We start from the raw sequence: 15405 nt of genomic DNA, 5'->3' as shown, positions 1-15405 counted from the left end.
CCTCTCTCTGTCTTTCACAGATACCAATTACTTTAGGAACTAAGGAAAGATATTGTTAATTTGAGAAACCACACTATAAAATGTACCTTTTCCATTTGATGCAAAAAAAAATCTACAACAGCAACTCAATTTAAACCTCAGCAACACTGGAGGGATCCCTTCCTGAGAATGAGCATCCCAACCGACAACCACGCTCCACACCCCAAGGGACAGAATTGATGGGAGTCATCCCAGTCATCAGCCTCGGAATGTAATCCTCAGTAACGTGATCAGTGCTTTGATGGACACACAGTTTGGAAAGACCTTGACTTGTGCACCTCTAAATATTCATCCTCCACACACCAGCATGGGAACAAGTGGAAGAAGACAACATATCATCCCGGTCATTCTTTGCCACCAGATGGACTGTGCTCAAAGCAGACAGCATTTACTATGCATTGTTCTTGCTGAAAGTGTTTGTCCTGTGTTTACTATTGAGGTAGATATCAGATAACTGCAGAATTTAGACCTTTGAACCAGACAACTGGCCTGTCTTTCTTCAAACAGTCGATGTTTGCACCAAAAAGACAGCAAAAAGGAGAAGAGATGTTTCAGGTTCCAAAGGACTAAAAAGATCATGTTACTTTATTTCTTTAGTCCTTTGGAACCTCAAACATCTCCTCAGCTTCTTGTCTTTGATGGTCGTGACATTGACTTGTTTGCAGAGGATAGGTCAGCTGTCTACTCAAAGGTCTCCATTTTGCAGTTGTCTGATCATTTCCTCATGGTTAAATTCAGGTGAACCCTTTTTGCCAGGAACACCATCTAGTACATGCTGTGTGCTTCCTAGTGCAGCCTGTTTGGAGGCTAAGAGTGTCCACTTTACCTGTCACCACTATCATCATTTTAGCATTGAACACTGTTATGCAGAGGCTTAGAAGATCTGTTCATTGAAAAGACAGGCTTTTGTGTCTGTAATGAGTAATTTGATGAGTGGTATTTTGAGAGTGTATGAATATCATACTCTATGATGCTCTTTCTGTAAAAATTTTACCATCCTTTATTGATCCCTGATGTGTGTCAATTATCATATCTGTGGTATTGCCAGCTTTGTGCTGTGGAAAAGACAATCCCTACCCCTAACATATTATTAAAAATATTTTTGTGTTTCACTGTGGACCCATGCTTTTTTAAAATTCAGTGTTATAATCCCTTATTTTCTTACATTTATTTTTAATTGGAGGCTAACTGCTTTAGAATGTTGTGCTGGTTTCTGCCATACACCAGTGGGAATCAAACGTAAGTATAAATATGTCCCCTCCTTCTTGAACCTCTTCCCACCCCTCCCCCACCCACAGTCCATTATTAACATGACTGATTTTATTAATATAAAGACTCTGTTTCTCATGTGCCGTGCTGTGCTTAATTGCTCAGTCGTGTCCGACTCTTTGCACCCCCATGGACTGTAGCCCCCCTGGCTCCTGTGTCCATGGGGATTCTCCAGGCAAGAATACTGGAGCGGGTTGCCATGCTCTACTTCAGGGGATCTTTCCAACCCAGGGATCGAACCCAGGTGTCCCCCATTGCAGGCGGCTTCCACCAGGGCAGCCCAAGAATACTGGAGTGGGTATCCCATCCCTTCTCCAGGGAATCCGACAGCCAGGAATCGATCCGGGGTCTCCTGAATCCCAGGCAGATTCTTTACCAGCTGAGCTACCAGGGAAGCCCCTTTGTTTCTCCTATTCAGTTTTGTATCTTAAACTCCTCTCGCATCTTTTCATCTATGTTTACCATTTGTAGTAGATGGTATCTTCTGTGTTTCTTTCTCTGTGATTTTATTTTCTTTGTGTATGCATATTTGGGTGTGTGTGTGTGTTTTGCTTGGTATTTTGGAAGGCCTGGATAGCTAGTTAGTGCACTAACATTTTTGACATGTTAGTCCTTTAGTATTTTGTCACATGTCTAATATTTGAAGTATATGTTTTAAATGTTGTCTATCAACCTCAACTACTTACTACTGTGATGATCGAGGACATTATTTGCTTTTTTCTTCTGTCTTTACCTACCTGATAGTATTATTACCTTATTGCATTATTTCAACCCAATCAAATGTATGCCCTTTATATACCATATTTTCCCTACCTTTTTTTGTTAATGTGCTAGTTGGTAGGGTAGAGGTAGGAGCTGGAGGAGGGGCCCACTGGGTCCTTTCGACCCCCTGGTGGCACAGGATGGCTGTCCCACTCTGGGAGTACTAGCAGCCTCCCTGCGGAAGTTTGAGGGTGTACCTAGGCTGCCCTCACAGCAGGGCCCACAGCACAGTGGCTTAAATCTACAATCACATATATTCAGTGATGACCAGATGTACAAAACTCACTTTCCTGTCAATTCTTGATGAGTAGAGTTCATCTTTAAAGAATTCTCATGATGGTATGGGGACTTATGTTTGATATACCTAATACTTTTTTTCTGTTGCTTTGATTCAGTACAGACACCTTGGCTAAACAAAAAGAACTTATCCACAATGAGTTCTATTGATATTTGAAAAAAAAAATATTGTCTTACTTTGTATGTTCTGCTGAGATGTAGAATGTAAATTGATTTTTTTTCACTGAGGACAAAGAGTGATCTGGAGCTTCAGGACATTTTTTCTTTTAGAAAGCAAGTCTTTCAGCTCTCCTAGGATAGGTCTTAGAACTGACCATTCCAGGTCTATTGCCCCTAGGTATCTATAACTTTCCCTCCGATCCTTTCTCACTATCTTTTGTTCATTTCTATTCTGTTCGATGTTTTCATTTTTAATGCAGTGTCCCTTATTAGTTTCGATAAATATGTTCTCTAAGTACCGTGTCATTTAGAGTTTTTTTCCAAAGAATTTTCTTTACCTTCAATTTTTTTTAATTTCTGCCAGTTCCAATTTCTCATTTCTTCTTTCCTATCTACTTCTATCTCATGTTCTGCATTTTTAATTAAAATATTGAAGTTTTTTCCATGTGTATGTGTCTACAAATGCTTTGTTCAGAATAATTCAAAATATGGATGCCATTTTACATTTCCCAATGTTCTTTGTGTGATTTTGAGGCAACCTTCTCATTTGCTGAAATTTTTGACTCCACCTGCAATGTGGGAGACATGGGTTCAATCCCTGGGTTGGGACGATTCCCTGAAGGAGGGCATGGCAACCCAATCCAGTTTTCTTGCCTGGAGAATCTCCATGGACAGAAGAGCCTTGAGGGCTACATACAGTTCATGGGGTCCGCAGAGCTGACACAACTAAGCACACAGCACTCGAAAAAACATAGCTTTGACTGGAATATAGTTGGAACAAAAGTTTAAATGTCCTTCCCTGGTTATTCTGACATCTGTGTCAGCTCTCGGTCACTCATAAATGATCAATGTGTCCCTTCATTGTGAGTCATTTCCCCTTCCTCTTTGGATACCTACAAATCGGATGGAATGCCAGACATTGTAAATGTTATCTTGTTGGGTGCTGGATAGTTTGTGTTCCTATAAATGTTGAGTTTTGTTCAGGGTTGCCCTTAAGTTATTTGTAAACAGTTTGACGGTCTCAGGTCTTGCTTTTATGATTTGCTAAATGGTCTGGAGCAGCTGAACACTCAGTCTAGGGCTAACAAATTCCTGCTACTGAGCTAAGACTTCCTTGAGCACTCCACTCCACGATCTCCTTAATTACAAGGTTATTATTAGTATTTCCTAGTCTACCTGCTGAGGGCAAGCATGACTGTGAGTGCCAGGCTCTCTGTTCTGTCTGAGCCTGTGGAAGCTTTCCCCCTGACTTTGGGGAGTTTTCTCCCAGGGCTGCACTGATCAGTACTTTGCTGCCCTCTGGAGGAGCCTCCTTTGCAGGGCTCTCCTGACTACCCTCAGCATCTCTCTCCTCCCTGGGAGTTTGTCCTATGCACTCTAGCTCCTTTGACATCCAGGAACTTGTCCTCAACTCAGCAAGGTCCACTGGGCTGGTTTTCAGTTTGCTCCTGGTGCCTCGCTTGGGAACTCTCCACGCAATCAGTTGGAGCCACTGGAGCCATTGTTTCCCATCTCTCAGGGATCACTCCCTGTCCTTCTTCACCTGATACCAAGTCTCCTGAAAATCTCTGTTTAATGTCCCCAGTCTGACTTTGTGGTTTCAGCAGTTCAGTAAACTTAGTTTCTATTAATTGTATATGGGTGTGGGGACCCTCTGAACTCAACTTGTGAAAAAACCATTAAGATTCTAAAAGAGTTCTACATGGTACAGAACACAGGTTCCCACTAAAATCTTTTGAGGTCTGCATTTGTCAAACAACAATTAAAGACTTCACACAAAGTGTCACGACTAGCAAACATCTTGCAAAGAAATCAGACATCATTGAGTGAGTGAACAACAACTGCAAGTATCTCAGTAGAAGTTTTGCCTGAGGTGTCTCAAAAGTAATCACACCCCTTCATTCAATTTCTTAAAGATTGGCTGACCTGCCTCTTGAGAAACCTGTATGCAGGTCAGGAAGCAACAGTTAGAACTGGACATGGAACAGACTGGTTCCAAATAGGAAAAGGAGGACATCAAAGCTGTATACTGTCACCCTGCTTATTTAACTTATATGCAGAGTACATCATGAGAAACGCTGGACTTGATGAAGCACAAGCTAGAATCAAGATTGCAGGGAGAAGTATCAATAACCTCAGATATGCAGATGACACCACCCTTATGGCACAAAGTGAAGAACTAAAAATTCTCTTGATGAAAGTGAAAGAGGAGAGTGAAAAAGTTGGCTTAAAACTCAACATTCAGAAAACTAAGATCATGGCATTCAGTGCCATCACTTCATGGCAAATAGATGGGGAAACAGTGGAAACAGTGGCTGGCTATTTCTCTGGGCTCCAAAATCACTGCAGATGGTGATTGCAGCCATGAAATAAAAAGACACTTACTCCTTGGAAGGAGAGTTATGACCAACCTAGATAGCATATTAAACAGCAGAGACATTACTTTGCCAACAAAGGTCCGACTAGTCAAGGCTATGGTTTTTCCAGTGGTCATGTATGGATGTGAGAGGTGGACTATAAAGAAAGCTGAGCGCTGAAGAATTGATGCTTTTGAAATGTGGTGTTGGAGAAGACTCTTGAGAGTCCCTTGGACTGCAAGGAGATCCAAGGAGTTCATCCTAAAGAAGATCAGTTCACGGTGTTCATTGGAAGAACCAGTATTGAAGGACTGAACCTGCAGTCCTTGGGTCACCTGATGCGAGGAGACCCGAGTGTGATTTCCAGGTTAAGAAGATTCCCTGGGGAAAAAAAATAGCGACCCACTCCAGTATTTTTGCCTTGAAAAAAATCTCACAGAGAAGCCTGGCAAACTACACTCCGTGGGAACCCAAGAGTCAGATACAACTGAATAACTAAATCACTGCCAAGGAAACATGGATTAACCCTGCAGTTATTACTTAGTTATCAGGGGAAAGCGCGCACGCAGTCCCCCACTACCATAAATTACACAGTCGAGTTTCCCCTATTTGAGGAAATCGCAGAGGTCAACACACCCGGAGTGCAATGGGTGAGCCTCGCCCTGGGAGAACCACCTTCTTGATCATGGTGTCTCCTCTGCCAGGTAAGTATGAGTTGACCTTCCCCCTGCCCCCCGCACAGCCTTAGACACGTTCACTGTACACACACGCTGACTTTGCCGTTTCCCCGCAGTTCTTCCACTATCCTCCGCACCCTCTCCTTTCCCACACCCCCTCAGTCCCTCCAAATAACTCTTCTAAAAAAAATATCCAACAAAATCTCATGAAAATTTCCATAAGGAGGGAAGTGGCTCGCTAGGAACAGGACCACTTCGCTGCAAGATTTACATAAACCAACCCCATTCGGGACCTCTAAGGCGGCTCCTCTTCTTCAACCCAACCCACCCCTGTGGAGATAACCAATGGCGAGTCCCCTGTGACGGGAAGTGACGTCATGACTTCATCAACGTTAGCAATGGACATACTTACAACGATAGAAACTACCTGGGGCGTCTTTGGTGGCTCAGGCGGTAAAGCGTCAGTTTACAATCCGGGAAACCGGGGTTCGATTCGTGGGTCGCGAGGGTACCCTGAAGAAATGGCTAACCCACTCCAATACTCTTGTCTGGAAAAATCCATAGACGGCGGATCCTGGTAGGCTACAATCTATGGGCTTGCAAAAAGTCGAACACGACTGAGCAATATAACCTTCACCGTTTAAATGAGACATACACGGGTTTTTATTTCTTTGCACTTTAAAATTTTTATTTTTTATTTGGGTATAGCCAGTTAACAATGTTGTGGTAGTTTCAGGTGAATAGCGAAGGGATTCAGCCATACACATACATGGAGATACGGATGGATTTTGCCAGCCTCCTCGGAGTCTGACCCTTCGGGCTGGATTGCACGCCGAGGAGAGAAATTTAGGGATCGTGTGTTACACTGATGCAAAAGTTTTTAAGTAATAAATAAGTTGTAAAAACATGTCAGGAAGCAACAGTTAGAACTGGACATGGAACAACAGACTGGCTCCAAATAGGAAAAGGAGGACATCAAGGCTGTATATTGTCACCCTGCTTATTTAACTTATATGCAGAGTACATCATGAGAAACGCTGGGCTGGCAGAAGCACAAGCTGGAATCAAGATTGCCGGGAGAAATATCAATAACCTCAGATATGCAGATGACACCACCCTTATGGTACAAAGTGAAGAACTAAAAATTCTCTTGATGAAAGTGAAAGAGGAGAGTGAAAAAGTTGGCTTAAAGCTCAACATTCAGAAAACTAAGATCATGGCATTCGGTCCCATCACTTCACGGGAAATAGATGGGGAAACAGTGGAAACAGTGTCAGACTTTATTTTTTGGGGCTGCAAAATCACTACAGATGGTGACTGCAGCCATGAAATTAAAAGACGCTTACTCCTTTGAAGGAAAGTTATGACCAACCTAGATAACATATTAAATAGCAGAGACATTACTTTGCCAACAAAGGTCCGTCTAGTCAAGGCTATGGTTTTTCCAGTGGTAATGTATCGGTGTCAGAGTTGGACTGTGAAGAAGGCTGAGCACCAAAGAATTGATGCTTTTGAACTGTGGTGTTGGAGAAGACTCTTGAGAGTCCCTTGGACTGCAAGGAGCTCCAACCAGTCCATCCTAAGGGAGATCAGTCCTGGGTGTTCATTGGAAGGACTGATGCTGAAGCTGACACTCCAGTACTTTGGCCACCTCATGCCAAGAGTTGACTCATTGGAAAAGACTCTGATGCTGAGAGGGATTGGGGGCAGGAGGAGAAGGGGACAACAGAGGATGAGATGGCTAGATGGCATCACCAACTCGATGGACATGAGTTTGAGTAAATTCCGGGAGTGGGTGATGGACAGGGAGGCCTGGCGTGCTGCAATTCATGGGGTCGCAAAAAGTCAGACACGACTGAGAGACTGAACTGAACTGAACTGAAAACAGTGAATAGAAATACAGAGACAAAATAAAAGCATATGTATATTTCATGTGTGTAAACATATGGATTTCGGGTTACATCTCAAAGTGCTACTCGGTGGACTTGTTTTCTGTGCAGATTCTTCCTGTTTCATTCTGAGGATATCCCAAGGACCATGCTTTTCCTTTGCTTACCATACAGAATACAAGAAATGAGGACTCTGAAATAGAAACTGATGACTAAAATAAGGGCAAGAAAGATGACGTGAGAGAGTGAGGTTTGCTTGGAGAGTGAGGTTTGTCTATTTGTTTTCTCTTACTGCAGAAGACTGGGTTAGACCTGAGGGCGGAGAAGTGGGAGGCTGGAGAAGACAGCCAACTTGTGTTTTCCAACCAGAGGGCAAGGGGAAATGGAGTAACTTGATCCTTGAGGTGCCTTTGGTTTAAGGGGGAAGGTGACTTCTGGAAAATCTTGGGGCGAACAGCAAAGGAACTCAGCATGCAGTTAACTTCCACGAAGAATCTTGCTTTCTGCCTCCCTTCCCCCGCCCCGCCCCATTTCTATCTCTGCAATATCAGAAATAGATTCTGGCTCTTTTCATGTGACATAAACTTAAATCCAGGGCTAGTAATACCTTAGAGAATCTCCAGAAAACTGGAGAATGAATTTATACAAACTGGGAGGAAGAAAAAAGGCTGATGAAAGCGAGCACACAAACCAAATGGAACGGACACTGGTGTCTTCTGCTCAGTGACAAACCCTCTAACTGCACAGCTGACCCTGTTGGGCCTGGGCACTAGACACCACCCGTGGTTCCATGACTTCTGCTGCTCCTGGTTGGTGTTCAACTAAAGATCTTGTCGTGGGGGGATTCTTCTGTTGTAGTGGCCAGAAAGAATTATCCCAGGGCCCACTCCTGTGTCTCTCACCTCCTATTAAATGCTGGGGTATTTGTTACTTGTAGGGAGTGGCCAGTTCCTGGTAATAGATCCACATCTTAGCCCCTCAGAAAACTAAGTGTGTGATCCTCAGAAGTTGCAGAATATGGAAAATTCCTCATCAAAGGAAAGGGGGGTTCAGATAGTAGTTGATCAAGATATAACAAAGGACAGCCCTGCAGCTAGCCCAGTGAAGAACATTATAAATTCTGTGCCCCATTTGACACAGTGCAACCCTGTGTCAAATAGACCAGGCCTGCACAACCCTGTCTTGGAGCATACTAGGCGTTTATCCCTGAGTGCAAGCGAGGTTTCAGCCTCTTATATGGGGATGGTTGTACCTCATCCAGTATTATTTACATTTTCTTCACTGAGAATTAAATAGCTTGAAATCAGACCTGGTCAGGATCAAATCACAAATTACTTTTGGGGAAAATTCCAAAAAGCTAATTTGTGTTTCACCCTTTAAAAGATAGTGCTTCACCCTAATTTTTAAAAAAAGTTGCAAAAAAGTGTATCTTTAAGATGGAGTATTCTACAATATTTAACTTTTCATAAATTATTTCCCTCTACAGGTTAGAACCCATTCTAAAACAAATGAAATCAACCTGTGTCATCACCAATGTCTTCCAATTTGCTGTAAATGAGAACCACGTTGGGTACAACTGTGCAGGAAATAGGGTGAGAGTCCTTGAGGGGAAAAAAACAGAAAGGAAAAAAGACACTTAATGAAATGCTTCAAAGAAGTACCAATATTGCTTGACCTGTCAGTAGACAACCTGCAGGTCCATACAGGGTTCATTATGTCCCCCATCTTATAACTTCTAAAGTGAATGTAATAGACACATTGAACTGATGTTCTATGTCTGCTGTAATAAGTGACCATGAGTTTAGCCTCTGAAAAGAACACACTTTTATTACCTTAAAAGAACACACTTTTATTACCTTAAAAGAACACACTTTTATTATCTTCAATTTTGTTGGAGGCCAACAAAGTTCTCATTAGACTAAAATCAAAATGTCAACAGGACTGTCTTACCTTCTGAAGGCTTTAAGGGATAATATGTTTCCTTGTCAATTCTAAAGGAGGAGGAGGGGAAAACAGAGGCAGAGTAAGGAGGAAGATGACCAGAGCCTGAATGGCAAAGAAAGTTCTAGTCCTGGTCCCAGATTAGCAGCTGCTCTCTCTTGAACTTCTCCTGACCTCATGGTGGACAGTTACACATGCCCAACCACCTCTTTCATCCTCCAACCCCCTTGATTCCCATAAGAGCAGCCTCTTATCACATCCCCCTCCAGCCCCCTTCCATGCTCTGATTCTAGGGATTTTTTCTTTTTTGCCTAGGTCTCCTTAGAGCTAGCCACAGATTTCTCACCAGCACCCAAACCCTAGTCTGTGGCTCTGGAGAGTCCAAACCACAGAAATCTCCCAGGAGAAGAGGAAATGCAGGCCACATGTTCTCATGGGGTCACTCTGCAAAAATCTCAATCTGGCTGTTCAAAACATGCCAGGTTGATATTTGGGAAGATGCAAAAACTGTTTACAAAAAAAACCCCCAAAAAACCAACTCCTTTGTGCAGGTTATTGTTACGTGGAATAACTTATACTATAAAACCCTAAACCAGGTGATCAATTCTCATTCTAAAGTCACAGATAAGCCTCAACAAGGGAAAGCAGGCTGTGAGTACTAATTACAGGAAATGAACAAAATTGGGGCAGATCCCACAAAGGCCCAGGTAGGAGAAGATTCTCAGGCCAATGGTTAAGCAACCTCCTGTATTAGTCAGCTCAGGCAAGCCATACAAAATTACCATAGATTGGGTGGCTTAACTATCAGTCTGTTTTCACACATTCTGGAGGCTGGTTGTCCAAGATAAAGACTCATGTCACGTTCCTGTCATGTCATGTCAATTCAATTTATGATGCAAACACTCTTCCTGGCTTGCAAATGTTAGAGCAGATTTCTCACTGGGTCCTCTCCGGGCTTCTTCTGTGTGGTTGAGCTGGGGTAGGGCAGGAGCCCAAGCTCTCTGGTTTCTTTTCTCACAAGGACACTAATCCTATCAGATCAGGACCCCAAGGCTATGGCCTCATTTAAGCTTATGCAAGTGAAAGTTATATCCTTGAGTCCTGTCTGACTCTTTGCAAGCCCATGGACTGTAGCCTACCAGGATCCTCCGGCTATGGGATTTTCCAGGCAAGAGTACTGGAGTGGGTTGCCATTTCCTTCTCTAGGGGATCCTCCTGGCCCAGGAATCAAACCCAGATTCCCGCATTGTAGGCAGACGCTTTACCGTCTGAGCCACCTTAATTACTTCCTTAAAGATAGAAGGCAGGAGGAGAAGGGGACAACAGAAGACAAGATGGTTGGATGGCATCACCGACTCAACGGACATGAGTTTGAGCAATCTCCAGATATGAAGGACAGGGAAGCCTGGCATGCTGAAGGCCACAGCAGTTGCAAAGAGGTGGACATGACTGAACAACATCTTCCTCAAAATGCTTTCTCCAAATACAGCCCCACAGGGATTAGGGTTCAACATATGAATTAGGTGGTGGTGGGTGCTGGCGGTGGTGATATACATTCAGTTCCTTAACACCCTCCCCAGCCTTCTCCCCCCCATGAAGGCATTTGCAGCTCTCAGCTCTAGTCCCTAGGAACTTCCCAGGCACTGGCTACTCAGATTCCGCTCCCCATAGACTTTCTCCTTCTCTCTCTCTCTCTCTGACTCTAGCGCCTGAGCTCAGGGCACAGCTGTTGACTGGCTGACGCTAAGAAGCCATGGACTGACTTGCTTTCACCTGGATGAGTTTCAGAAGGGAGCGGAAATGTGGTCACTGAGGATTCTGGCTGCGGTGGCAGGCTAATGCTTCCCCAAAGATGTCCACACCTGGGTCCCTGGAATCTGTGATTATGTTACTTGACATGGCAAAAGAATCTATGCGGTGTGATTAAATTAAAGATCTTGAGATGAGCACCCCACCGAATCACAAAGGTCATATAGAGGGAGGAAAGAGAGTTGGTGTCAGAATAATGTGTTGTGAGAATAACTTGATCAGTTGTAACTAGCTTTGAAGATGAAAGTGGCCCATGAGAGTAGAATCTGGACATCTTTTAGAGGCTGGACAAGGCAAACGGATTCTCCCCTAGCATCTCCAAGAACCACCACAACCCAGCTGTCACATTGATTTTAGCCCAGGGAGATGCATCTTGAACTTCTGATCTCCAGAATCATAAGATAATAAATGTGTGTTGTTTTAAGGAACTAAATATGTAGTGACATGTAACAGTAGCAATAGGAAACTCCTACAGTGGACCTCAGTGAATAAAGAATATTTAAAACCAGTTATAGTGGGAATTTGTTACCATAGCTTTAGACCAATTACTCTATCCCCAGAAATGGGAACTTTCAAGCTATTTAATTCTCAGTGAAGAAAATGTAAATAATACTGGATGAGGTACAACCATCCACATATAAGAGGCTGAAACCTCGCTTGCACTCAGGGATAAACGCCTAGTATGCTCCAAGACAGGGTTGTGCATGCCTGGTCTATTTGACACAGGGTTGCACTGTGTCAAATGGGGCACAGAATTTATAATGTTCTTCACTGGGCTAGCTGCAGGGCTGTCCTTTGTTATATCTTGATCAACTACTATCTGAACCCCCCTTTCCCTTGATGAGGAATTTTCCATATTCTGCAACTTCTGAGGATCACACACTTAGTTTTCTGAGGGGCTAAGATGTGGATCTATTACCAGGAACTGGCCACTCCCTACAAGTAACAAATACTCCAGCATTTAATAGGAGGTGAGAGACACAGGAGTGGGCCCTGGGAAAATTCTTTCTGGCCACTACAACAGAAGAATCCCCCCACCACAAGATCTTTAGTTGAACACCAACCAGGTGCAGCAGAAGTCATGGAACCACGGGTGGTGTCTAGTGCCCAGGCCCAACAGGGTCAGCTGTGCAGTTAGAGGGTTTGTCACTGAGCAGAAGGCACCAGTGTCCTTTCCATTTGGTTTGTGTGCTCGCTTTCATCAGCCTTTTTTCTTCCTCCCAGTTTGTATAAATTCATTCTCCAGTTTTCTGGAGATTCTCTAAGGTATTACTAGCCCTGGATTTAAGTTTATGTCATATGAAAAGAGCCAGAATCTATTTCTGATATTGCAGAGTTAGAAATGGGGCGGGGCGGGGGAAGGGAGGCAGAAAGCAAGATTCTTCCTGGAAGTTAACTGCATGCTGAGTTCCTTTGCTGTTCGCCCCAAGATTTTCCAGAAGTCACCTTCCCCCTTAAACCAAAGGCACCTCAAGGATCAAGTTACTCCATTTCCCCGTGCTCTCTGGTCGGAAAACACAAGTTGGCTGTCTTCTCCAGCCTCCCACTTCTCTGCCCTCAGGTCTAACCCAGTCTTCTGCAGTAAGAGAAAACAAATAGACAAACCTCACTCTCCAAGCAAACCTCACTCTCTCACGTCATCTTTCTTGCCCTTATTTTAGTCATCAGTTTCTATTTCAGAGTCCTCATTTCTTGTATTCTGTGGTAAGCAAAGGAAAAGCATGGTCCTTGGGATATCCTCAGAATGAAACAGGAAGAATCTGCACAGAAAACAAGTCCAACGAGTAGCACTTTGAGATGTAACCCGAAATCCATATGTTTACACACATGAAATATACATATGCTTTTATTTTGTCTCTGTATTTCTATTCACTGTTTTCAGTTCAGTTCAGTTCAGTCTCTCAGTCGTGTCCGACTTTTTGCGACCCCATGAATTGCAGCACGCCAGGCCTCCCTGTCCATCACCCACTCCCGGAATTTACTCAAACTCATGTCCATCGAGTTGGTGATGCCATCTAGCCATCTCATCCTCTGTTGTCCCCTTCTCCTCCTGCCCCCAATCCCTCTCAGCATCAGAGTCTTTTCCAATGAGTCAACTCTTGGCATGAGGTGGCCAAAATACTGGAGTGTCAGCTTCAGCATCAGTCCTTCCAATGAACACCCAGGACTGATCTCCTTTAGGATGGACTGGTTGGAGCTCCTTGCAGTCCAAGGGACTCTCAAGGGTCTTCTCCAACACCACAGTTCAAAAGCAATAATTCTTTGGTGCTCAGCCTTCTTCACAGTCCAACTCTGACACCCATACATTACCACTGGAAAAACCATAGCCTTGACTAGACGGACCTTTGTTGGCAACGTAATGTCGCTACTATTTAATATGTTATCTAGGTTGGTCATAACTTTCCTTCCAAGGATTAAGTGTCTTTTAATTTCATGGCTGCAGTCACCATCTGCAGTGATTTTGCAGCCCCAAAAAATAAAGTCTGACACTGTTTCCACTGTTTCCCCATCTATTTCCCGTGAAGTGATGGGACCGAATGCCATGATCTTAGTTTTCTGAATGTTGAGCTTTAAGCCAACTTTTTCACTCTCCTCTTTCACTTTCATCAAGAGAATTTTTAGTTCTTCACTTTGTACCATAAGGGTGGTGTCATCTGCATATCTGAGGTTATTGATATTTCTCCCGGCAATCTTGATTCTAGCTTGTGCTTCATCAAGTCCAGCGTTTCTCATGATGTACTCTGCATATAAGTTAAATAAGCAGGGTGACAATAGACAGCCTTGATGTATTCCTTTTTTCTATTTGGAGCCAGTCTGTTGTTCCATGTCCAGTTCTAACAGTTGCTTCCTGACATGTTTTTACAACTTATCTATTACTTAAAAACTTTTGCATCAGTGTAAACACGATCCCTAAATTTCTCTCCTCGGCGTGCAATCCAGCCCGAAGGGTCAGACTCCGAGGAGGCTGGCAAAATCCATCCGTATCTCCATGTATGTATATGGCTGAATCCCTTCGCTATTCACCTGAAACTACCACAACATTTTAACTGGCTATACCCAAATAAAAAATAAAAATTTTAAAGTGCAAAGAAATAAAAACCCGTGTATGTCTCATTTAAACGGTGAAGGTTATATTGCTGAGTCGTGTTGGACTTTTTGCAAGCCCATAGATTGTAGCCTACCAGGATCCGCCGTCTATGGATTTTTCCAGACAAGAGTATTGGAGTGGGTTAGCCATTTCTTCAGGGGACCCTCGCAACCCAGGAATCGAACCCGGGTTTCCCGGATTGTAAACTGACGCTTTACCGCCTGAGCCACCAAAGACGCCCCAGGTCTCCTCTATCGTTGTAAGTATGTCCATTGCTAAGGTTGATGAAGTCATGACGTCACTTCCCGTCACAGGGGACTCGCCATTGGTCATCTCCACAGGGGTGGGTTGGGTTGAAGAAGAGGAGCCGCCTTAGAGGTCCCGAATGGGGTTGGTTTATGTAAATCTTGCAGCGAAGTGGTCCTGTTCCTAGCGAGCCACTTCCCTCCTTACGGAAATTTTCATGAGATTTTGTTGGATATTTTTTTTAGAAGAGTTATTTGGAGGGACTGACGGGGTGTGGGAAAGGAGAGAGTACGGAGGATAGTGGAAGAACTGCGGGGAAACGGCAAAGTCAGCGTGTGTGTACAGTGAACGTGTCTAAGGCTGTGTGGGGCAGGGGGAAGGTCAACTCATACTTACCTGGCAGAGGAGATACCATGATCAAGAAGGTGGTTCTCCCAGGGCAAGGCTCACCCATTGCACTCCGGGTGTGTTGACCTCTGCGATTTCCTCAAATAGGGGAAATTCGACTGTGTAATTTATGGTAGTGGGGGACTGCGTGCGTGCTTTCCCCTGATAACTAAGTAATAACTGCAGAGTTAATCTATGTTTCCTTGGCAGTGATTTAGTTATTCAGTTGTATCTGACTTTTGTGGTTCCCACGGAGTGTAGTTTGCCAGGCTTCTCTGTGAGATTTTTTCAAGGCAAAAATACTTGAGTGGGTCGCTATTTTTTTCCCCCAGGGAATCTTCTTAACCTGGAAAGCACACTCGGGTCTCCTCGCATCAGGTGGCCCAAGGACTGCAGTTTCAGCTTCAATACTGGTTCTTCCAATAAACACCGAGAACTCATCTTCTTTAGGATGAACTCGTTGGATCTCCTTGCAGTCCAAGGGA

At 43.8% G+C, this 15405-nt stretch overlaps 2 non-coding genes across 2 annotated transcripts; one reads left to right on the top strand and one right to left on the bottom strand.

The window, feature by feature from the left end:
- Nucleotides 1-5431: 5431 nt before the first annotated feature.
- Nucleotides 5432-5595, bottom strand: LOC122437557. The gene has a single exon (XR_006268365.1). It is a non-coding gene; the product is annotated as a U1 spliceosomal RNA (small nuclear RNA).
- Nucleotides 5596-14921: 9326 nt separating this feature from the next.
- Nucleotides 14922-15085, top strand: LOC122437560. The gene has a single exon (XR_006268368.1). It is a non-coding gene; the product is annotated as a U1 spliceosomal RNA (small nuclear RNA).
- The last annotated feature ends 320 nt before the right edge of the window (nucleotides 15086-15405 follow it).

This window comes from Cervus canadensis, chromosome 2, assembly GCF_019320065.1.
Source record: "Cervus canadensis isolate Bull #8, Minnesota chromosome 2, ASM1932006v1, whole genome shotgun sequence".
Lineage (NCBI taxonomy): Eukaryota > Metazoa > Chordata > Mammalia > Artiodactyla > Cervidae > Cervus > Cervus canadensis.
The sequence above is the reverse complement of the archived record's forward strand: the minus strand, read 5'-3'. Positions and strand labels throughout refer to the sequence as shown.